This window comes from Elephas maximus, chromosome 23, assembly GCF_024166365.1.
Source record: "Elephas maximus indicus isolate mEleMax1 chromosome 23, mEleMax1 primary haplotype, whole genome shotgun sequence".
In the NCBI taxonomy this organism is placed as follows: Eukaryota; Metazoa; Chordata; class Mammalia; order Proboscidea; family Elephantidae; genus Elephas; species Elephas maximus.
Window position 1 is genome coordinate 76,730,721 of NC_064841.1, and position 26,337 is coordinate 76,757,057.

The window sequence follows — 26,337 nt, forward strand, 5'->3', positions numbered from 1 at the left end:
GTAGCCGTAGCTCTTAACCACTATGCTACCAGGGTTTCCTTGGTTATTCTAGGTCTTTGCATTTCCATATACCTTTTTTTCCAAAAATTTTGGTAACTTTTTACTTTGAAATAATTTAAATCTTACAGAAAATTTGCAAGAATATTATGTAGAATTTCCATAGATACTTCATCGAGATTCCACAATTGGTAATATTTGCTTTATCTTCTCTCTCTCTGTATAAACACACACAATATTTTTTATGACAATTTGAAAGTCACAGACACAATGCTGCTTTATCTCTAAATATTTCAGTGAGTATTTCTTAAGAATAAGGATATTCTCTCAATAACTGAATGTACAATTATCAAACTCAGAAAAATAACACTTATGCAATAATGTTATCTATTCTACAGACCTTATTTATACTTGTCAGTTGTCCCAATAATGTCCTTTTATGCAAAAAAAAAAAACAACAACAAAAAACTGTGGTCCAAGAACAAGTCCAGGGTCACATGTTGCACTTAGTTGTCATATATCTTTAAAAAAAAAAAAAAAAAATTTTTTTTTTTTTTAATATCTTTAGCCTCCTTTAATCTGAAATAGCTCCTCAGTCTGTCTTTGTCTTTCAAGACCTTCAGATTTTCTTCAGTTTGGGATTATCTTCATGTCTGTGAATGAGAATGATATTTAAAAACCAAGATCTTTCTTTCACATAGCTTTTTGGGTCAGCTTGTCAAGTTCCACACAAAAAAAAATCTGTTTGAATTTTGGTAGGATTTCAGTGAATCTATAGAACCCTTTAGGGAGAATTGATAACCTTTACAAAAATCAGCCTTCCAGCTGGTGAACACTCCATTTTGTTTAGGTTCCTTTAATTTGTCACAGTAATATTTTATAGTGTTTCTGGAAATATTACACATCAATTGTTAGACTTATTTCTAGCTTTTTGACATTCTTTTGATATTATTTTAAATGGCATCTTCTAAAACTTTGACTTTCAGACTATTCTTTACTGGTATATTGAAATACAGTTGATTGTTGCTGGTTAGCCTTATGTCCCCAAAAAATAGATTATTAATTTTAATAATTTATTTATAGGTCATTTTGGATTGTGTGTACACACAATCATATTGTGAAAAATAATAATTTTATTTCTCCTTTCCGTTATGTATAGATTCAGCGCAACGTTGAACCAAGCGGTGACACAGGCATTCTCGCCTCCCGATCTCAGAGTGAAAGTTTCCAATTTCACAATTAAATATGTTTGCTGTAGGTTTTTTTTTTCCGGTAAGTTTCTTTCGATTGTGAGTTTGCTAAGAGTTTTTTTTTTTTTTTTTGCCTCATTAATAAATGTTGAATTTTACCAAAAGCTTATTCTGTATCTAATAACATAATCATATGATATTTCTCCTTTATTCTGTTGTTTTTATTAGGTGCCGTCGAGTTGGTTCCGACTCATAGCGACCCTATGCACAACAGAACAAAACACTGCCTGGTCCTGGCCATCCTCACAATCGTTGTTATGCTTGAGCTCATTGTTGCAGCCACTGTGTCAATCCACCTCGTTGAGGGTCTTCCTCTTTTCTGCTGACCTTGTACTCTGCCAAGCATGATGTCCTTCTCCAGGGACTGATCCCTCCTGACAACCTGTCCAAAGTATGTAAGGCGCAGTCTCGCCATCCTTCTAAGGAGCATTTTGGTTGTACTTCTTCCAAGACAGATTTGTTTGTTCTTTTGGCAGTCCATGGTATATTCAATATTCTTTGCCAACACCACAATTCAAATGAGTCAACTGTTCTTCAGTCTTCCTTATTCATTGTCCAGTTTTCACATGCATATGATGCAATTGAAAATATCATGGCTTGGGTCAGGCGCACCTTAGTCTTCAGGGTGACATCTTTGCTCCTCTACACTTTAAAGAGGTCCTTTGCAGCAGATTTACCCAATGCAAAGTGTCTTTTGATTTCTTGACTGCTGCTTCCATGGCTGTTGATTGTGGATCCAAGTAAAATGAAATCTTTGACAACTTCAATTTTTTCTCTGTTTATCATGATGTTGTTCATTGGTCCAGTTGTGAGGATTTTTGTTTTCTTTATGTTGAGGTGTAATCCATACTGAAGGCTGTGGTCTTTGATCTTCATTAGTAAGTGCTTCAAGTCCTCTCACTTTCAGCAAGCAAGGTTATGTCATCTGCATAACGCAGGTTGTTAACGAGTCTTCCTCCAGTCCTGATGGTCCGTTCTTCTTCACATAGTCCAGCCTCTCGGATTATTTGCTCAGCGTACAGACTGAATAGGTATGGTGAAAGGATACAACCCTGATGCACACCTCTTCTGACTTTAAACCACTCAGTATCCCCTTGTTCTGTCCGACCAACTGCCTCTTGATCTATGTAAAGGTTCCTCATGAGCACAATTAAGTGTTCTGGAATTCCCATTCTTAGCAATGTTATCCATAATTTGTTATGATCCACACAGTCAAATGCCTTTGAATAGTCAATAAAACACAGGTAAACATCTTTCTGGTATTCTCTGCTTTCAGCCAGGATCCATCTGACATCAGCTATGATATCACTGGTTCTACGTCCTCTTCTGAAACCGGCCTGAATTTCTCACAGTTCCCAGCCGACATACTGCTGCAGCCGTTTTTGAATGATCTTCAGCAAAATTTTGCTTGCGTGTGAGATCCACATTCGGTTGGATCGCCTTTCTTGGGAATAGGCATAAATGTGGATCTCTTCTAGTCAGTTGGCCAGGAAGCTGTCTTCCATATTTCTTGGCATAGACAAGTGAGCACCTCCAGCGCTGCATCTGTTTGTTGAAACATCTCAATTGATATTCCATCAATTCCTGGAGCCTTGTTTTTCACCAATGCCTTCAGAGCAGCTTGGACTTCTTCCTTCAGTACCATTGGTTCCTGATCATATGCCACCTCTTGAAATGGTTGAATATCGACTAATTCCTTTTGGTATAATGACTCTGTGTATTCCTTCCATCTTCTTTTGATGCTTCCTGCATCCTTTAATATTTCCCCCATGGAATCCTTCACTATTGCAACTCAAGGCTTGAATTTTTTCTTCAGTTCTTTCAGCTTGAGAAACTCCGAGCGTGTTCTTCCCTTTTGGTTTTCCATCTCCAGCTCTTTGCACATGTCATTATAATACTTTACTTTGTCTTCTTGAGAGGCCCTTTGAAATCTTCTGTTCAGTTCTTTTAATTCATCAATTCTTCCTTTTGCTTTAGCTGCTCGATGCTCAAGAGCAAGTTTCAGAGTCTCCTCTGATGTCCATCTTGGCCTTTTCTTTCTTTCCTGTCTTTTCAGTGACCTCTTGCTTTCTTCGTGGATGATGTCCTTGATGTCATTCTACAACTCATCTGGTCTGCGGTCACTAGTGTTCAATGCGTAAAATCTATTCTTGAGATGGTCTCTAAATTCAGGTGGGATATACTCAAGGTCATATTTTGGCTCTTGTGGACTTGCTCTGATTTTCTTCAGTTTCAGCTTGAAATTGCATATGAGCAATTGATGGTCTGTTCCACAGTCGGCCCCGGCCTTGTTCTGACTGATGATATTGCGCTTTTCCATTGTCTCTTTCCATAGATGTAGTCTATTTGATTTCTGTGTGTTCCATCTGGTGAGGTCCATGTGTATAGTCGCCGTTTATGTTGGTGAAAGAAGGTATTTGCAATGAAGAAGTTGTTGGTCTTGCAAAATTCTGTCATTCGATCTCTGGCATTGTTTCTATCACCAAGGCCATGTTTTCCAACTACTGATCCTTCTTCTTTGTTTCCAGCTTTCGCATTCCAGTCTCCAGTAATTATCAATGCATCTCGATTGCATGTTTGATCAATTTCAGACTGCAGCAGCTGATAAAAATCTTCTATTTCTTCATCCCTGGCCCTAAGGGTTGGTGCATAAATTTTTTCTATTAATATAGATAATTACGTTGATCAATTGTCTGATGTTAAACAACCTTCTCTTCCTGGTATATGCACAAATGGATCACTACGTGTTACACTTTATATACTTCTGGATTCAGTTTGCTAATACTTTGTTTAGGACTAAGTGGCAAAGGTACTGTGGTCTTATAAAATGAGCTGGGATATGGTTCTTCTTTTCTGTAAAAGATTGGCTTTATTTTCTTCCTTAAATACTTGGTTGAAATCACAAGTCCAATTCTAAAGCAGTAAATTGTGTTTTTTTTTTAATAGGAATTTTTCCATTTTATTTGAATTTCAAATAACTGTTACGAAGTTGCTCATTTTATCCTTTTATTGCCTTTCGTAGTTCTTCAGGATTTATAATGGTGTCCCCTTTTCATTCCCGATGTTGTTCCCTCTCTCTCCCTCCCTCTCCCTTTTTATTGGTCTCTTTTGCCAGAGGGTTACTTGTTTTGCTAGATTTTCCAAGGATCAAATTTATTGATTCTCTTATTTGTGTAAACCATTTCATTAATTTCTGTTATTATCATTATTGTTTTTTTCTGTCTACCTCCTTTCTGTTTTATCCTTCTTTTTCTAACTTCTGAATTACTTGGCTCACCTCCCTAGACCTAGTCATGGGCTTGTTCCTTCTACAATACCTTGTTGCCTCTCCAACGTCATGAACTATAGGTTTTATATCTTAACAGTTTTCTTAGCTGAGCTCCTCAGGAAGTCAGGTCCAAATTACGTACTCAGTCACTCACACATTTTTATTCTCCCTTTATTTATGGGTTTAACCCTGATGTTCAATATGGAAAAAAGGAACAAGGAAGTAAACATGGATTTGAACAAATGTCCTGGAACTAACCCATCAGAGTAAATGTGTTTTTTACCAGGTGATCAGCTTGCAAAAGTAAATATTTATTCCAAAGATGCAACCATTTGCTCAGGTATTTTCGAGCTCTTCAGAAAATTTCTTCAAGGTCAGTCTTCAAAATACCACTCTTTTTACCTTATTCTTATACTCTTCCTCCTCTCCGTGGTCCCCTTCTCCCAAATGAAATGCCTTATTCTGTACAGTAAATCACATTCTTTATTAGACTTCATTCTTAATTACTTTTAACTCTTCCAAAAAAAAGCAATTTCAAAGAATTAATCTTTGTAATTCTTTAGGATGCCCCAAGGGCATTTTTAACATTATTTGAGTCAATAAATATTAAGTTAGTATAAAGTTCCGTGTTCCAGAAAACAGATCGTCACAAGTGAACTGCTTTTCCAGCTTTTAAACCAGATGCAAAACACTGGAACTTTTTGTCACCCAACATACAGCTGAAAAGCAAACGATTAGAATTGCCTTCCATTGTCGCTCCTGCTGAAGTTCTTCCAACCTGTTTCAGGTCAGAACGATCTTGCTGATTTATTCAAGGTTTCTGAATAACCGTGGTCAAATCACGAGGACCACCAAATCTGAATTCACTCTCAGAATTAAAGCACGGGCTTCTTTTAGACAGAGATTTTTCAAGCTTCCTGAAATCTTAAATAAGAGCCTAAAGTCAATTTGTCAGCAACTACCAAAATTGTAAATGCATCTTTCAACTCAGTCACTTTAAATTTCTGTCCTAATGAAACGGCTATACAATTGTCCAAGGATATGTGTCCAAATCATTGAAGCACGTTTATAATAGTAGACAGACCAATTTAAATATCTACTAGCAAGGACGTGGTGATAGAATTTACCGGACGTTCACACTACACGATATTACTCAGCTAACAAAATGAATGAGGAGGATACAGAAGCCCTGGCATGAAAAGTTGTGAGGAAAACAAACAAACTAAGGATTAATATGTATTCAGCCACTGTGGAAACAGTCTGGCAGTTCCTCAAACAGTTAAACACGATGTTAGTATGTTGTTGTGTGCTGTGGAGTAGATTCCAACTCACAGGAACCCTATACCAAAAACTGAAACCAAACCCCTTGCCGTGGAGTGGATTCCGACTCGCAGTGACCCTGCGGGACAAAGTAGAACTGCCCCATAGCGTTTCCAAGGAGTGGCTGGTGGATTCGAAGCGCTGACTTTTGGTTAGCAACCGCTGCACCACCAGGGCTCCAGTGGCCCTATAGGGCAGAGTACTGGCACATAGGGTTTCCAACGCTGAAATCTTTACAGAAGCAGACTGCCACCTCTTCCTCCCACAGATTGGGTGTGGGTTCAAAGCACTGACCTTTTGGTTAGCAGCCAAGTGCTTCACCGTTGCTCCGCCAGGGCTCCTTACTGTATGACCTAGTATTTCCACTCCTAGGTATATACCCAATGTGGTCATGCTCGTGGAAGTTTAGAGTGCAAACGTCACTTCCATGAGCATGATCACATTTGGTATTTACACTGACCGAGTATGAGAGCAGATGTAGGTTCTGGTTTTTCTGGCAACAATATGTAAGAGCAGTGTTGTGTTCTAGTATTAGTAGATACAAAACCATTTTAAATAGTAACAGATTTGGTGAAAGCTGAACGCCTAACAATAGAGGATTGTCTAAATGAATTACAGAACATATATATACTATTGTGCTACTCTAAAAAATAAGGAAGCTCTATCTACCTGGTGGAAACCCAGGTGGCATAGTGGTTAAGAGGTACAGCTGCTAACCAAAAGGTCGGCAGTTTGAATCCACCAGCTGCTCCTTGGAAACACTATGGGGGCAGTTCTACTCTGTCCCATAGGGTCACTATGAGTTGGAATTGACTGAATGGCAACGGGTTTGGTTTTTATCTACCTGGTAGAGTTATTGTAACGATTATGTGAGCTGCCAGCATAGTACTTGGTACATTAGAGACACTCGTTAAGTGACAGCCACTAGAATTATTCTGGTCCTGGCTCTGCCATGATCTTGTTGAGACACTTTAGGTAAGTTACTCAGCCTCACAATCCATCCAATACACAGATTCGTTGTGAGAGTCAAATGAAATGCTATATGTAAGACACCTGGAACTGGACCTGGGCCATAGTAATCAATGGTTATGCAAATCAGAAGAACGGCTTCTTCTAGGGGAGGGATGGATAATAGGCTAGAAAGGTGCATGAGAGAAACTTCAGGGTGCTGGAGATGTTCTGAATTTGATCTGGTGTCTGTCTGTATATATTTATATATTATATATGTACATATATATATATATATGGAGTCCGGGTGGTGCAGCAGTTAAGCATTTGGCTGCTCACCAAAAGGTTGAGAGTTCGAATCCAACAGCCACTCCTTGGAAAACCTATGAGGCAGCTCTACTCTTCTACTCTGTTTTACAGGGTATCTATGAGTTGACTCGATGGCAATGGGTCTTTTTTTCATATCTATATGTATATATAGTTGTATGTCAACATATACATATGTCGTTAGGTACCATTGAGTTGATTCCAACTCATAGAGACCCCATGTGACAGAGTAGAACTGCCCCACAGGGTTTTCTAGGCTGTAATCTTTACGGAAACAGGTCATCAGGTCTTTCTCCCGCAGAGCCCCTGGGTGGGAGAGGAAACGGATGTGAGTGGGAGATGTCAGGGCACCAGGAGACAGGCTGGATACAGCATCAGGTTCCTGGCCTCATGTTCCGATTCTCTGCTGAACGGAGAAAATCCCTTTTAGTGCTTAGGGAAGTCACAGCACCACGCGTGGATGGAAAAATATAAATGTTTCTATTTTCCAATATGTCAGCGTAAGGGACAACTTAAGAAAAAATGGGTCGGCTCCAGATGTATAAGGCATCATGCCGGGTTTGCCAGTAAAAGAAAACCCATTTGCTCAGCCAGACTGTGAAAGGTATTATTTGGTCCCTGAGTAAAAACACGTGTTGTTTCCTGTTACAGAAATGAACTATAGATCTTATGACATACAACAGCAGCAAGACATGCCAGCCTCACTTATTCTTTCTCCCTCCAGGATCCCATTTATAAGGCAAAAGCAAATGAAAAGAATTCCAAGTTCATCATATTCTCCGTTGTTTGTCTTGTGAGAACTGGGCAGGAAAGGTTTTTTTTTTCCCCTTCCCTTCACCATTACAGATGGAAATGTAATGACCGTGTGTACTAAGACTTCTCTTTCCTGAATGTTCAGAGCGGGACTCCAGAGAGTGAGTCATTTATTCAGAGAAAGGCTCTGCCTTTTCTTTAGGTGTAGGGGTTTGGGCTTCTGGCTGGTTGTTTGATTGGTTCTTGGGCTCCTGCAGATCTAATTTTCCATCTTTGGAAAGTGTTATTTGCATCCTTGCCCAGGGAAACAATAATTTATGATGGAAAAATAGACAAGAATATGCCAATTTGGTACTTTCAACCACCTGAAAAACTTGCTATGGGTCCAGCCTTTGGCTAAATTGTAGATTAGGCAGAGTTTATCCAACAGCGCTTTAATTTGTCCTTTGCCTCTGGGTTCTCTGTGCTTGGAGCCCTCTCTCACATCTTCCAGAATAGCCCCCTCATTTTCTCCATCCTCACTCCCCAAATTTCAGTATGTACCTGGCACACACTTCTTTCCTTCTATTTAGTTGACTCAGTTACATCTTCTAAAGGTTTTCCACCCGGAATTGTACCTCTTTGACATTTTAATAAGCTGCCCCATAATAAACCACAGGACAAATAATACTCTCTCTGCTTTGGCAGCATGAGCTATTATTTTTCCTTGATTTACTGGGAATTGGACCCAAGGTAACTGTTGGTCTTTTCAGGTGTTGCTGAGGTGGATGCTGGTCCCCAGAAGAGGTAGAGGAACCTCACGCACTGTGCCTGCTTCCCACGTACACCAGCAGAGTCTCCAAGAGCCTTATATGGTCTATCTGGCAAATGAAGGGGTGGATGAAAGGGAGGCACCTTTAGAAAGGAAGGCTTCCCCAACCCTGGTCTTCTGGACCTCTCTGTGTGGTGACTGTAACAGCATGGGTCTCATGCCAAGTAGACCTTTACCAATACTCTAGAGCAACAGGCTACAAAGCACGGTGCACAGAACTATCCATTAGAGCACCACTGTCCAGAAGAATTTTCTACAATGATGGAGAAGTTCTGCGTATACGGTGTGCAATATGGTAGCCGCCAGCCGTGCATGGCCACGGAGCCCTTGAAATGTAGCTAGTGCAAACGAAGAACTGAATTTTACTTTTATTTCATTTAATTAATTTACAGTTAAATTTAAGTAGCCACACGTGGCCAGTGGCTACTTTTTTAGACTGCAGAGCTTTGGGGAGTGGGGAGAAAATAATTTGATCTTCTATTTAGAGTTATCTTAATATAAAAGTAAAATTAATTTTACCAACATTTACTGTTCAGAGCACCACGGGGCCCCTCACTGTGTTCACGTGTCAGATGGTCACTTGTCACCATGCATGGACGGGTGTCTGGGGGGGAAAATGGGAAGTTCACAGGCAGAATGGTTGACAGTGGTATCTTAATAGTTTCCATTCAGGATGTTGTAAGTGGCTTAGCTGTGTTGGTTTTGTGGGTTTTGCTAATTGTATTAGCTTGGTAACATAGAGGGTCAGCAAAAGAGAGGAAGACCCTCAAGGAGATGGGTTGACACAGTGGCTGCAACGATGGGCTCAAGCATAGCAACGATTGTGAGGATGGTGCAGGACTGGGCAGTGTTTCGTTCTGTTGTACAAAAGGTCGCTATGAGTTGGAACCAACTCGATGGCACCTAACAACAAAACATTATCTGATTTAAGGAAACCAATCTTTGCAAAGTGGAACACTGAGTTAAAAAGAATCCTGATGGGTGATAATTACAATGAAGTGATCCCAAGCAAACACCAAGAAGATGGCAAAGGTGACAATTCTATTCCTAGTACAAACTTTTCCTTGGCCATTATCCAGGGTAAAACAAGGACAATCTAAAAAAGCATGACAAGAAGGCCACAAAAGTCAAAACACCAAGACTGAATTGTGGGTTTACCTTCCCAACCATGAATGAAAACCCGAAGTATGTGTTGTCCGGATATACTCACTTACCACAGTAGGAAATCATCTAGATTAGCGAGGCACAATTGAAAATGAAGACAAATTTTATGCTTTTAAGGATATTTAAAATTATAGGATCCGAAACGCACCGAGGAAACCCTGGAGGCGTAGTGGTTAAGTGTTACGGCTGCTAACCAAACGGTTGGCGGTTCGTACCCACCAGGTGCTCCGTGGAAACTCTGTGGGGCAGTTCTGCTCTGTCCTGTGCTGTTGCTCTGAGTCGGAATCCACTCGATGGTAAAGGGTTTGGTTTTGGTTTAGGAAACACACAGAATGGAGCCCTGGTGGGATAGTGGTTAAGATCTCGGCTGCTAACCAAAAGGTCGGCAGTTGGAATCCACCACCCAGCTGCTCCTTGGAAACCCTACAGGGCAGTTCTACTTCATCCTATAGGGTCACTATGAGTTGGACTTGATGGCAATGGGTTTGGGTTTTTTTTTTGTTGTTGTTGTTAAAAACAGAATAAGGACACCTGGTAGCACAGTGGATAAGTCTTTGACTGCTAACCAAAAGGTCAGTGGTTTGAACCCACCAGCCACTCTATGGAAGAAAGATGTAGCAGTCTGCTCCCATAAAGACTTATGTCCTTGGAAACCCTATGGGGTAGTTCTACCCTATCGTATAGGGTTGCTCTGAGTCAGAATCAACTTGATGGCAACAGATCTTTAGACACAGAATATTATAAAAATTCACTAAATGTTTGATAAATTTCCAGAAGCCTCTCGAGTTTTCTTACTTAACAATTTTAGTCAACTACCTTTTAGAAAATGCTTCCAGCTGTGGTTAGAATAGCTGAAATATAAAGAAAATAATATGGTGGAACACTAGAATACGTTCCTTTGTCATCAAGTACTGTTGGGACGTATGTAGAGAACATGCTGAAGACTGAAACAGGTCAGAGCACATTACACAGTGTGAGAAGTTTGCTACACAGTTGGACGAAAGTATAGATGTTCCTTTTTGAACTATTTTAAAATAACTTCAGACTTAACGGAAAAAATTGCAAAAATAATAAGCGTTCCCATATACCCTTCACTCAGCTTCCCCTAATGTTAACCCCTTATGAAACTGCAGTACAGTGAACGAAACTGGGAAATTACCTCGATTCAGCATTATCAACTAATCTCCAGTTTTCCCACTGACGTCCTTTTTCTATCGGATCCAATCCAGTATCCCGCATTGCAATTCGTTGCTGTGTCCCCTTAGCGTCTGCCAGTCTGGGGTAGTCCCTTGCTCTCTTTGTCTTTCATGACTTTGACACTTTGGAAAGTTACTGCCCAGTTTTTTGTTTTTGTTTTATTGTGTTTTAGCTGCAAGTTTACGGCACAAATTAGATTCTCATTCAAAAATTTGTACACAAATTGTTTTTTGACATTGATAGCCACCCTTGCAATGAGTCAGCACTCTCCCCCTTTCCACCCTGGGCTCCCTGTGTCCACTGTCCAGTTTTCCTGCCCCTTCCTGCCTTCTTGTCTTTGGTTTTGGTCAGGTGTTGCCCATTTGGTCTCCTATACTTGACTGAACTAAGAAGCACGTTCCTCACGTGTGTTATTGTTTGTTTTATGGGCTTGCCTAATCTTTGACTGGAAGGTGGACTTTGGGAGTAGCTTCGGTTCTGAGTTAGCAGGATGTCCGGGGCCATAGTCTCAGGGTTCCTCCAGTTTCTATCAGGCCAGTATGTCTGGTCTTTTTCTGGGAATCTGAATTTTGTTCTCTGTTTTTCTCCAGCTCTGCCTGGGACCCCCTATGTGATCTCTGTCAGAGCAGTTGGTGGTGGTAGCTGGGCTTTATTTCTTCTGGGCTCAGGCTGGTGGAGGCTGTCATTCATGAGGTCCATTAGTCCTTTGGACAAATATTTTCCTTGTGTCTCTGGTTTTCTTCATTCTCCTTTGTCCTGAACGTGATGGGACAAACAGTTGTATTTTAGATGGCTGTCGTTGGTTATTTTTTAGAATGTTTCTCACTTTGGGTTTTTCAGATATTTTCTCAGGAATAGATTTGAGGTTTTACGATTTTGGCAAAACTACCACAGAACTCATGTTGTGACCTCCTCACTGCACCGTATTACTGAGCACACAATGCTGTAATCTCCTCACTGCATCCTATCACGGACTGCACAGTGCTGTGACCTCCTCATTGCATCCTATCACTGAGTACACAGTGCCGTGACCTCCTCACTGCATCCTATCACTGAGTACACGGTGCCGTGACCTCCTCACTGCATCCTATCACTGAGTGCACAACGCTGACAGGTCTCATTACTGAGGATGTCAATACTGATTACTTGGTTAAGGTCATGTCTGCAAGATTTCTCCATTGTGAAGTGACTATTTTTCCTTTTGTAATCAAGAAGTATTTGTGGGGAGATGCTTTGTTACTATGTAAATATCCTCTTTCTCTTCAAGGTTTACCCAGAAAAACTCAAGCCAGTTGTATTCAAGTTGATTCTGACGCATGGAAACCCCACGTGTGTCAGAGTAGAGCTGTGCTCCACAGGGTTTTCGACGGCTGATTTTTCGGAAATAGATCTCCAGAATTTTCTTTTGAGGCACCTCTGAGTGGAATAGAACCACCAACCTTTGGGTTAGCGTCCAAGTGCCTTAACCGTTCGCACCGTGTGTCTTAACCCGTGGTATTTGCAGTATTCTAAAGTTTAATTTAAAAAAATCTACTTTTTCCTTGTGTCTCTGCAGAAAGATGTGCCATAGAATATATATTCTTAATAATTAATAGTTTATTTATTAAAATTTTTTTTTTTATGGAAAAACTGCATCCAACTTTATTGACGGAAGTAAAAAAGAAGAGGATTCTGAGGTTAGGGTACCATTACAAGACACGTGAAACCTTCATTGTGTCCCTCCTAAGCAAGTTGTTTTTTTATTGTGCTTTAGGTGAAAATTTACAGCTCAAGGTAATTTCTCGTACGAAAATTTATACACATTGTTTTTTGACATTAGTTGCTATCCCCACAATGTGACAGCACGCTCCCCCTTTCCAGCCCGAGTTCCCTGTGTCCATTTAACCAGTTCCTGTCCCTTCCTGCCTTCTCATCCTGCCTCTGGACAGGAGCCACCCATTTGGTTTCATGTATCTGATTGAACTAAGAAGCACAGTCCTCATATGTATTATTCTTTTTTTTATAGTCCTGTCTAATCTCTGTCGGAAGCATGGGTTTTGGGAATGGTTTCAGTTCTGGATTAACAGAACGTCTAGGGGCCATAGTTTTGGGTGTTCCTCCAGTCTCCATGAGACCATTAAGTCTGGTCTTTTTACGTGAATTTGAGTTCTGCTCTACGCTTTTCTCCTGGTCTGTAAGGTACTCTCTGTTGTGTTCACTGTCAGGGTGGCCATTGGTGGTAGCCAGGTGCCATCTAGTTTTTCTGGTCTCAGACTGGTGGAGTCTCTGGATTATGTGGACCTGTAGTCTCTTGAGCTAATATTTTCTTGCATCTTTGGTGTTCTTCATTCTCTGTTGCTCCAAGTGGGTTGGGACCAATTGATGCATCTTAAATGGCTGCTCAAAAGCTTTTAAGACCCCAGATGCCACTCACCAAAGTGGGATGCAGAACATTTTATTAATAAACTTTGTTATGCCAGTTGACCTAGGTGTCCCACAAAACTATGGTCCCAGGCCCCAGCCCCAACTACTCTGTCCCTCAAAGTGTTTGGATGTGTTCAGGAAACTTCTTAGCTTCTGCCTTTTAAGCAAGTATTATCAGCCAAGCCATTGAAGCCAGAAGCCCTCCAACTGCTACGGGATATCACCAATACAGTTATTTTCATTTTTGAAAAAGAAGATATTAGGGTATAAAAAGAATATAATATTTTGCAATGAGGTGGGGAATGATCATGAAAATATTTTGTACCACAGAGAATTATTCAGATTACATTAAAAAAAAAAAAAAGCGAACCCATTGTCTGAGTCTAATCTGACTCAGCAACCTATAGGATAGAGTAGAACTGCCCTGTAGGGTTCCAAGGCTGTCATCCTTAAGCAGACTGCCACGTTTTCCTCTCGCGGAGCAGCGGTGGGTTCAAACTTTTTAGTTAGCAGCCGAGCACTTAACTACTGTGCCACCAAAGCTCCATCTGGTCACATGGCAGCAAAGGTAATTAAAAGAATGTTGAACTTAATGATGAATCATACAGTTTTCTTTTACCACCCCCCAAAAAGTTTAAAATTAGTAGCATTTTATTGGGGAAAAAACGGTTGTCAGGAGGTTTCTTAGCAAACGTTAAGAAAAAAAAGAATAAACACTGTTAATTTGTACCCTCAAGAAAAGGTAATTTAGAAAAAAAGAGCAAGAAAGTAACAGCTTTTTGAAGGAAACTTGAGAGAACCTTTTGAAAAGAGATGTGCTAAAATTTTTATTGTTGCCAAAAATAATGAGTGTCACCTAGAAAAATGGTCATGTTTGCATACTTTAAAAAAGAGAGATGCCATTTCCTATCTTATTTAACAATCTTTCAACCAATGGTGGGTTGTGAGTCCACTTGTTTGAAAAATGCTAAGATGTAAGGCCTTCTGATGAATTTGCAAGAACAACTCCTTGACGTCACGGAAGATGGAAATTTACTAGCAGAGTTTCAATAAAAGCATTCGCGTGACTGGTCAACGAGATTGAAAACGAGTAAAATGATTCAATAGGTTGATTATTCATTACTACTTGGATCTATGCATCTGTGAGAAGTGCTTTTTACAAGTCTGATAGCCTTTAAAATACGTACCAAAATGAACCGATCTTAGAACCAGTCTTTCCAATGTCCTATCACGGTGTTAAGCCAAGATTCTCAAAAATAGTTACATTAGTCTCCACTAAAGATATTGTTATGAATGATAGTACTGCTTTAGTGAACACAAAGTGTTGTCATACCATAAATAAATAAAATTAAAACATTGTTTTTAAAGTATTGCTTAATTTTTAATTTATTCCCTTAAAAATTTGTGTGTGTGTGTGTGTATGTTTTATAACATATATAAAAAGTGAGTGTGGTAGTGTGTGTGCATATATGCATATTTGTGCCCGGGGAGTGTTTGCTCACCTATCTTCACTGATAGGGGTGTGAGATCCTGAAAGTTTGTAGACCACTGCCCTGAAGGTGATATAGCAAATACTAGTATCTCAAGGTCTGACTGTTTGCCTTAGGAAACACCGGTGGTATAGCAGTTAAAAGTTACTGCTGCTAGCCGAAAGGCCACAGTTCGAATCCACCAGCCTTTCCTTGGAAACTCTATAGGGCAGTTCTACTCTGTCCTATAGGGTTGCTATGAGTTGGAATTGACTGAACAGCAACAGGGTTTGGTTTGGTCTTTATCTCATTTAACCCGCACAACAATGTGAAAAAACCAAACCCACTGCCGTCAAGTCGATTCCGATGCCCCAGAGGGTTTCCGAGGCTGTAAATCTTGACAAAAGCAGACTGTCATATCTTTCTTCCACAGAACGGCTGGTGAGTTCGAACCACCAACCTTTCTGTTAGCAGCCGAGCACTTTAACCACTGGGCTACCAGGGCCCCTTGCAAACATGAGAAAACCAAAACCAAACCAAACCCGTTGCCATCAAGTCAATTCTGACTCATAGCAACCCTACAGAATAGAGTAGAACTGCCCCATAGGGTTTCCAGGAGCAGCTAGTGGATTCAAACTACCGACCTTTTGGTTAACAGCCGTAGCTTGTCATACCTCTTAACCACATGCGTTGTTGTTGTTAGGTGCTGTTGAGTCAGTTCCGACTCCTAGTAACCCTATAGGACAGAGTAGAGCTGCCCCCTAGGGTTTCCAAGAAGCCATTGGTGGATCTGAACCGCCAACCTTTTGTTTAGCAGCTAAGCTCTTAACCACTGCACCACCAGGGCTCCAACCACTTGAGGCAGCTATTATTTGTCAGTCAGTAATATTCCTCCTAGTTTTTAGGTGAGGACACCTGAGACAGAGAGAAGACACACACCCAGGTTTTCAAAGCAGTGAGCTTTGCCAGGACTGAAAGCCAGAGTGTGGTTCTTTCCACGGCATGATTCTGACTCAGAATGGAAATTGTCCTCAGGGCCTCGCTGTCTGTTCTAAAATTGACTTATTCCCCCAATACGGAGGACGAAATAGTAAAGTCGTCTTTCATCCTTAAAGGGATACAGTATTTGTTACTGTCTTTATGCACTGGGTGTCCAACAGATAAAAACTGAACCTGGAACTTGTGTAAGTGGATCTTGTAAACAAACAGCAACAAGTGAGCAGCTTGCAAACAATCTTACTGTCTACTTTCCCCAGAGAAGCAAAACCATACTTGTTTATAAATGAAGTGGTAATCTTCCCGTATAGGATAACATTGTTATTCCAACTATAGCACATATCTGTAGAGCACTTTCACATAGATTGGCTCACCCTGTTAACACAAGAACTCTTTATATTGGGTGTTATTTACCCCCCATTTTAAAGACCAGGACATGCTGGCAAAGTGAGGCTAAATGATTTGGTAAAAGCTGTGGGGTGAAACCTACCAAGCCAGGGCTCCCCCAGATCTATCTGCCTCTGAGTCCAAGCTTGTTCCCCTCCATCCTGTGTATCTCCTGGTCTGTGGAGCAGCAGAAACCCAGTTACTTCTCCAACTAGTCTGCAGCTCACCATTAGGGAATCTCCTTTTGGTTGTAGTGAATTTTATATTTGGAAGAGCTCTCTTAAAAGGCTTTAAGACTTTAGAAGAGACCAGGGACCACAGTAACCCGTTGCTGTCCAGCCAACTCTGACTCACAGCGACCCCTTGTGTGTCAGAGTAGAACTGTGCTCCACAGGGTTTTCAATGGCTGATTGTCTTTGGAGGTGGGTCCCCAGACCTTTCTTCCAAGGTGCCTCTGGGTGGTCTTCGGCCTCCAAGCTTTTGGTTAGCAGCCGAGCGTAGCCGTTTGTACTGTGCAGCCAGGAGACAATTGTGATTCACTTATGCCTGAGGATTATTTAATCTAATAACTTGTTTTACAGGTGGTCAGTTGATTGAGATTTCTGTGCCAGAGAAAACGAGACAGAAGACATGCAAGTTTCCATGTGGGGAAAAAAGAGCCAAGGGCACAGAGGAGACGGCCGGCCTGCAGGGGGCGCTGCAGGACATTGGTTTGGCACATAGGAGCTTAAAGTTCAAGTATCTCTTCCAGGGACATGGTCACATTTGGTATTAACTCTGCCCAAATCAGAGGAAAAGAGGTGGTTCTCAGCCCCCACTTTACAGACCAACTGGGGCTCAGAAGGGCCAATGATGCAACTTGCCCAAGATCACACAACTCGTAAGCCGTTCCTCCAAAACACGTTATGGATTTATGTTTCCTTTTGGTCTCTGTGTCTAATATTTCATTTCAGGGATTTTAACCAAGAGTGATTCTGCCTCTCTGGGGCTGTTCTGGAAATCTGTGGGGACATTTTCCAATGATGGGTGGCAGTGCTGGTGGCCAGGGGCTGGGAGGCTGAGTATCCTGTAAAGGTTCACACGGTGAAGAGCTGTCCTATGCTTGCTCAACTTTTACGTGACCAGCTGGCCCTTCATGTAGAATGTTTGTGGGGTGAGTTTACTGTCATCTGAGCCTAGAACGTACAGCCACGTTAAAGATCCAGAGATACGCAACCACAAGGGCTGCTCAGAGCTGATCCTGCTTCCATGGTTCGTGGTCGGATTCCAGGACTCCCCTGTGAAAACTGTCCAGGGAAAATGAATGCAGACCGTTGTGTACGGTTTCCTTTCCAAATTCTTAGGTGATTCCCTTGGATTGCTTTGTTCTTTACCTTTATGCCCATACACGAAACCACTTATTAAAGAGCCGTCATGGTATCTTGGGAGGTTTTGAATTCAGACGTAACCAAACCAGCTGCCATTGACTCAGTTCCGATGACCCCATGTGTGTAGAGTCAGAACTGCGCTCCACAGGGTTTTCAAGGTTGTGACCTTTCAGGAACAGATTGCCAGGCCTTTCTTCTGAGGTGCCTTTTGGGTGGGCTTAAACCACCAACCTTTTGGTTGAACACTTGACCGTTTCCACTATCCAGGGATAAAAACAAAACAAAACCAAAGCCCGTTGCCGTCGAGTCGAATCGGACTCACAGTGACCCTCTAGGACAGAGTGGAACTGCCCCATAGGATTTCCAGGGACTGGCTGATGGATTTGAACTGCTGACCTTTTGGTTATTAGCCAAGCTCTTAACCATTGTGCCACCATGGTTCAAATCCTGGTTCTTCCACTTTCTTGGGCAAGTTACTAACCCTCTCTGGCTTTGGCTTCTTTATTTGTAAAAAGGAGTGAAACACCTGCTTTATTTGGTCATTATGAAACTCAAAGGACGTAGTGCATATGTGTAAAGCAAGTGGACTCATTTCCATCCTGTTCTGTTTGTTTCTATTTCCTTCTCTTCTTCTCCCCTTTTTTTAGCTAACGAAGGCTTCAAGTTTGCTTCCTTTAAGTTAACCCTTATTCAAATCGAACAGAGTATTTAGCCTTGAAAATAACTTTCTTTCTGCAGCTGTCCTTGTTTAAAACAAAAATAGACAAATACCTGATGTTGTGGTAGGTGCCTTTGAGTTAGTTCTGACTCGTAGCAACCCCACTACAACAAGAGAACACGAAGCACTGCCTGGTCCTACGCCATCCTTACAATCACGGCTATGTTTGAGCCCATTGTTGCCGCCACTGTGTCAATCCATCTCGTTGAGGATCTTCCTCTCTTTCGCTGACCCTCTACCTTACCAAGCATGATGGCCTTCTCCAGGGACTGGTCCCTCCTGATAACACATGCAAAGTATGTGAAACAAGGTCTCGCCATCCCGGCTTCCAAGGGGCATTTTGGATGTACTTCTTCCAAGACAGATTTGTTTGTTCTTCTGGCAGCCAACGGTATATTCAATATTCTTCGCCAACACCACCATTCAAAGGCATCAGTTCTTCTTCAGTCTTCCTTATTCATCAAACATACATACATACAGCTCTAAATACCTCAGTGGTGTAGGCTACTTTGAGATTCTAATAAAAAACCTTCACCCTGGTGCACAGACATACCTACCCAAGTACTTTTACACATTATCCTAGCTCATCCAGGGGGACACGATGGGTGTGGCTTTGAGGGAGCTTGAAGCCAGATCCAGCCCCAGGGAAGGCTGCCACGTGTGGTGCTAAAGTGTGGCTGCATGGAGGACCTGGAGTGGACTGTGGGGGCAGAAGTGGGGTTGGGGCCACTGACCATGAACACATGCCTTACAGAGTGTGGCTGTAGCCCGGTGCTCACGCTGACAGCCAAAATCTTTTCAACTCCATCTGCAAACCATGTACTGTCCTGTCGATAGCCAGGGGTCGATCCTGCTGACCTGGCTGGTTCTATTCCCCCTCCTCTGCTCTAAAGCCTTTCTGAAAGCGCATACCCGTTCATAGAGGATGGTGGTGCCAGGGGAAAGAGGAGTCTTCTGTGGTCAAGGACGAGGGAGTAGCCATTACCTCCATAGGCAGTTTTTCTGCTAAAAGTCCCCATTAACTCAAGCATTTCAGGGTGATCCAACAGAATTGTTAATTTGGGGAATTTCCAGTTTTGTCTGCATTCGACCGTGATCAGAGAAATTCCTGCCAATGACAAGCCACACTTTTGAGTTTTCACCTCGTAAAACTTTACTTTCATGCAGAAATCATGATTCTCCTTCCAGGAAATAGTTGTGTGGTTGTCCAAACTGCAGGGAATTTTTTATGTCAAGGTTGGCAGTGATATCTGGTGGATTGGGATTGGCTCAGATACAGAATGAGAAGAAAAAGTGAAATAAAAATAAATGAAGCATGGGCATGATGGAGAAAAAGTACCTAATTTCCCCATTGGAAGTAACCCCAAAACTGTGGTCTAGAATCTATATTGATTTTTCAAGACCTTTCCAGGGAAAGGACTTGATGATCGTGGTAAGCCTCTTTCAAAATGACCCACAGTTCTTGTTTCTCTTTCATCTTAACCTTTGCCATAAGCATGGCAGGTCTTTGCAAGTGGTTCGCAACAACAGATTGCTTGACACCTCGTGGAGTGCTGAGTGGAAGGACTTTGGAGGCAGGGACCATCTATGGGCTGTGCTCTCATTCCCTGATTGTACTCGCGCACACAGTGAGTCTGCGTAGCCAGCCAGGAAACTCTTAAAGCAAGTGACCAGTTAAAGAGCAGGAGGGGCTCCTTGAAAGGAACGTGCTCTGGTCAATCAGATCAAGCTCCCTCTCACAAAATAAGTCCTGGAGAGGCTAAGAGAGAATATCAAGGATAACGGGAACTACTAGCAAGGCTAGCATGAAGACTCCCGACTTTGAGTCATGGCGGTGGGGAGCTGAGGATGGTCAAGCAAAATCTGTTCTCTTCTTCTGTAGTTATAGAGACGTAGCTGGTCCCAGGACTCAGGACCCCTTTCACCCAGGTGTGCCCATGTGACTACTAAAATGTGAAGAGAAGTGAGATATACCATCTCTGGGTATGGGGTTTCAGATACTAGGGCCTACTCCTCCACGCTTTCTTGCCCCCTCCACTGGCTAGAGACCCGTGTTGACCTCTCAGATGACAACCATGCCTGGGGGAATGGCTGGGCAATGACATGGTGCACTATTTTTGAAATGAGATCAATAGTAAAGCAATGTCTGGGAGTCCCTGGGTGGTGTAAATGGTTAACACACTTGGCTGCTAACTGAAAGTTTGGAGGTTCATGGCCTCACAGAGGCACCTCAGAAGAAAGGCCTGGCCATCTACTTCCAAAAAACCAGCCGTCGAAAACCCTATGGAGCACAGCTCTACTCTGACACACAGGGGGTTGCCATAAGTCAGAACTGACAGCAATTGGTAAAGTAAATGTCCGAGACGTGATCATTCCTTGTTTATTTGTTCCTGCTGTAGAGCCCCAGTGGCACGGTGGGTAAGTGTTTGGCTGCTAACCAGGAGGTCAGCAGTTTGAATCCACCATCTGCTCTCTGGAAACCCTACGGGGCAGTTCTACTCTGTCCTATAGGGTTGCTATGAGTTGGAATCGACTGGATGGCAATGTGTTTTTTTTTTTTTTTTGCTATGTAAGAGGCATTAGATCCTCAGAAGGGCAACTTATTTTAATTAGAATTTCATGCAACTGAATGAATTTAATGAGGTGGCTGGTACCAAATTAATATGTAAAAATTAATAAGCTTCATTTATACCAAGTACAAACAGAAGATATGATGGGACAATAATAATGACGATGGCGATGATGATAATAATTACAACAACTTTGAAGTGCTGAAGGATGCAGAAGAAGACACATGAAAGGTACAGAATGTCCATGAGTAGGAATTCATCTCATCATAAAGACAGCGATTCTCTCAGAAGACGGGGCTGGCGATTTACTCCCAAAAAATCAGGCATGGAAAACCCTATGGAACAAAACCACAAACAGCAAAAGACAAAACAGATAAATGGGGCTTCATAAAAATGAGAAACTTTTATTTATCAAAAGACTGTACCAAAAAAGTGAAAAGACAAGCTACCTACTGGGAGAATATCTTTGGCAACTGTATATCCTATAAGAATCTAATAACCAAAATATATATATAAAACTTCAACAGCAACAAAAAGACAAATAACCCAGTCATAAAATAGGCAACATTTCACCAAAAAGGACACTCAAATGGCCCCAAACACATGAAAAGGTGCTTTCCGGTCGATTATCCATCCGTTACTCTCCAGTTGATTCCAACTCATAGTGCCCCATAGGACAGAGTAGGACTGCCCCATAGGGCTTCCAAGGCTGTAAATCTTTGTGGAAGCACACTGTCACATCTTTCTCCCACGGAGAGGCTGATGGGCTCAAACCGCTGACCTTTTGGCTAGCAGCCAAGTACTTAACCACAGCGCCACCAGGGCTCCTTGGTAGCCATCAGAAAGACGCAAATCAAAACCACAATGGAGTACTATTTCCCTCCCGTCGACGGCAATGGGAAATGGGTGAGGATGGCTAAGATTAAAAAACAAAGCAGAAACAAAGGTTTGATCTGCACCAATCATGGGAATGGCACGGGACCAGGTAGCATTTTGTTCCTTTGTGCGTGGGGCCGCCATGAGTTGGGGGTGTACTCAATGGCAGCTAGCAACAACAAGCAATTCGTCTAAGGCCACACAACTAAAGAACAGTTGATGCTGGATTTGAACCCAGGTCAGTTTGAGGCCAAAGCCCACTCAACTCGAGCCCACTGCCTCTCCTAACCACTTAAGGATGACTGGGGTCATAGCACACTTAAAGACGCTCAGAAAATGCACTGTCACCCAGTACTATGAGATGGACTGTATAGCCCATGACATCGGTGTACATGCTAGGGCCTTAAGCAAAGCATAAAAAAGCCCAGCTCCTTGCCCTTGCCCTTGCTATTTGACAAATACAGTGATCTCCACTGAGGAGAATGAACAAATCTGTCTTGGAAGAAATATAGCCAGAGCGCTCCTTAGAAGTGAGGGTGGCCAGGCTTTGTCTCACGTCCTTTGGACACGTTATTAGGAGGGACCAGTCCCTGGAGAAGGACATTGTATTAGTCATATAGTGGTGCTATAACAAAAATACCACAAGTTGATGGCTTTAACAAAGAAAAATTTATTTCCTCACAGTAAAGTAGGCTAAAAGTCCAAATTCAGGGCGTCACCTCCAGGGAAAGCCTTTCTCTGGCAGCCTTCTCATCAATCTTCCCTGGACTAGGAACTTCTCCACACAGGGACCCTGGGTCCAAAGGACGCGCTCTGTTCCCAGCACTGCTTTCTTGGTGGTATGAAGTCCCCAACTCTCTATCTGCTTGGTTCCCTTTCCTTTTATCTCTTGTGACATAAAAAGTGGTGCAGGCCACACCCCAGGGAAACTCCCTTTACATTGGATCAGGGATATGACCTTAGGAAGGGTGTTATAATCCCACCCTAATCCTCTTTAACGTAAAATTACAATCACAAAATGGAGGACAACCACACAATACTGGGAATCATGGCTCAGCCAAATTGATACACACATTTTTGGGGGCACATAATTCAATCCACCACAGACACCATGCCTGGTAAAGCAGAGGGCCAGCAAAAAAGAAGAAGACCCTTAACAAGACGGATTGAGACAGTGCCTGCATCAATGAGCTCAAGCATAATAACAATGAATGCGAGGATGGCGCAAGACCAGGCAGTGTTTCGTTCTGTTGTACATAGGATTGCTATGAGTTGGAACTGACTCGACTGCACCTAACAACAACCACCACCACCACGGAGAAGAAGAGGGCCCCTTCATTTTGGGGCCTCCTGCCTGGCAAGGGCTGCAGAGCGGTCATTTCTGCCTCAGCCAAGAGTCAGTTTAGACCCCTCCTGTTGCCCAGCATGGAAACTGAGCACAGCTGGCCACAAGACTTTGGTTAACACACCTTCATGCAAGTACCTGGATCACAACGTGCCCATGGGTTTAAACTCAGTGGCCACTTTAGGTCACCACTCCTCATTTCCACGGAGTTTCCACCACCACCCCCACTTCTTCCTTATCCCATTGTCCTGCATTGCATTCCGCTCTGTGCTAATCTAATCTCTATTCTATTCTCATCTATATTGTGATCAAGACTGAGGCAGATGACTCATTAAAAGACCTCCGACTAGTCAACCAGTTACCGTGACTTCCTTTCCATACAGTGGAACTCTTGGGTTCTTGTTTTTATGATCATGTTCTCTCAGCACCTTCTTCCTGACGTGTGCTTGGTCCTTCCTCTGGCGTATGTTACATTCTGTGAACAACGCTCCTCTCAGCAGTGCACATTTGTTGCTGCTCCGTCCTGTGTGAGGGAAGCAGAGTCAGAGCAGGTAAGAAGGGAGAAGATCAAGGGGAAGTCTCTCCACAATCGGAAGGAAAATGAAGCCAGGGCAGACAGAGACGGAGAGGTAGCTATCACAGGTGATGTTTGGGAGAGAGGCAGAAGTGTGGCCCTCAGGAGGATGGGAGCCTGCTCAACTTGAGCGGGCAGACGTAAACTGAGAGAAGAAACCTGGGAGGCATCCAGGAACCAGCCTGTCGTGGACTGAATTGTGTCCCCCAAAAATATGTGCGTCAACTTGGCTAGGCAGTGATTCCCAGTATTGTGTGATTGTCCACCATTTTGTCATCTGATGTGATTTTCCTCTGTGTTGTAAACACTGCCTCTATGACATTAATGAGGTGGGATTAGAGGCAGTTATGTTAATGGGTAGGACTCAATCTACAAGATTAGGTTGTTTTTTAAGCCAATCTCTTTTGAAGTATAAAAGAGAGAAGAGAGCAGAGAGACGGGGGTCCTCATACCACCAAGAAAGCAGCACCTGGAACAGAGTGCACCCTTTGGACCTGGGGTTCCTGTGCTGAGAAGCTCCTGGACCAGGGAAGATTGATGACAAGGACCTTCCCCCAGAGCCAGTAGAGAGAGAAAGCCTTCCTCTGGAGCAGGCACCCTGAATTCAGACTGCTAGCCTACTAGACTGTGAGAGAATAAATTTCTTCTTGTTGAAGACATCTGCTTGTGGCATTTCAGTTATAGCAGTGCTAGATGACTATGGCACAGCCCAAAGATAAAAAAGCAACAATACAAAGGGAGCTGAGAAGCACAGGGAGATTTGGGGGGAGAGAGGTGCAGAAACTCATTTCACAAAATGACTCTCTGGGGTTGTATTACACTACAACCTGTGGAGTCTCTTCTTGATTTTTTTTTCTTTTATTTTTATTGTACTTTAGATGAAGATTTACAGGACAAACTAGCTTTGCATTAAATAGCTAGTACACGTATTGTTTTAGAACATTGGTTAACAGCCCCACAACACGTCGACACTCTCCCTTCTCGAACTTGGGTTCCCTATTGCCAGCTTTCCTGTCCCCTTCTGCCTTCTTCTAGTCCTTGCCCCTGGGCTGGTGAGACCCTTTAGTCTCGTTTTGTTTTATGGGCCTATCTAATTTTTAGCTGAAGGGTGAACCTTGGGAGTGACTTCATTACTGAGCTAAAAGGGTGTCCGGGGGCCAAACTCTTGGGGTTTCTGCAGTCTCTGTCAGGCCTGTAAGTCTGTTTTTTTTTTTTGTGAGTTAGAATTTTGTTCTACGTTTTTCTCCAGCTCTGTCCAGGGCCCTCTATTTTGACTCCTGTCAGAGCAGTCAGTGGTGGTCGCCAGGCACCATCTAGTTGTACTGGACTCAGTCTGGTGGAGGCCATGGTAGATGTGGTCCATCAGTCCTTTGGACTAGTCTTTTCCTCTTACCTTTAGTTTTCTTCATTCTCCCTTGCTCCCAAAGAGGTGAGACCAGTGGAGTATGTTAGATGGCAGCTCACAGGCTTTTAAGACCCCAGCGGCTACTCACCAAAGTAGAATGTACAACATTTTCATCATAAAATGTTATGCGAATTAAGCTAGATGTTACCTGAGACCATGGTCCCCACAGCCCTCAGCCCAGCAATTTGGTCCCTCAGCGAGTTTGGAAGTGTCTATGGAGCTTCCATGACCTTGCCTTGTATAGGTTGGAGCACTGGCTTCTTGCTGCTGGCTGGAGGTCACCCTCAACTCCTCGAGGGTACCAGCAGCTCCTGAAGGCCACCTGCTGCTTCCGTGCCACAGGGGCTTTCCCGAAGTGGCCTTTTACTTCCCACGCCAGCTAAGAGAGCCTCTGGAGCAAGCGTGCTCTTTGTAGCTGCTGTTAGCTGCTGCCAAGTCAGCTCCAGCTCATGGCAACCTTATGTACAACAGAATGAAACTTTGCCCAGCCCGGTGCCATCTTCACGACCATTGGTATGTTTGACTCCATTGTTGTGGCAAGTGTGCTTTGCGTGGAGTCTTACACAATGTAACAAAGCCATGGGAGGCACACCCCATTACCTCTGCCACATTTTATCTGTTAGAAGCAAATCACAGGTCCTACTCACAGTCAGGGGAAGGGGATTACAAGAAGGAATGGGGATCGTGGGGGCCACCTACAGTCTGTCTGCCATAGGGACCAAGTTCTCAAACGAACGCGTGCACTGCTATAACCACCAAAGCGAAACAGACACAATGCAATCGTTTGATCAAAAATATTTTTATTTTATTTTATGTAACATGTATTGGAAACCCTGGTGGCGTAGTGGTTAAGTGCTACGGCTACTAACCAAAAGGTTGGCAGTTCGAATCTACCAGGCGCTTCTTGGAAACCCTATGGGGCAGTTCTACTCTGTCCTACAGGGTCGCTATGAGTCAGAATTGACTTGATGGCAATGGGTTAGGTTTTATTTTTAACGTGTATTATGTGCTACATTCAGACTAGTCAAGCAAGCCATCTCTGACTCGTGGTGCCTCCAATGAGCATCAGAGGAGAGCTGTGCTGTTTTGGGCAGTAGATCACCAGGCCTTTCTTTCAAGGCACCCCTGGGTGGACCACTACCCTTTTGGTTAGCAGCTGAGAGACTTAATTATTGCACCAACCAGGGACTTC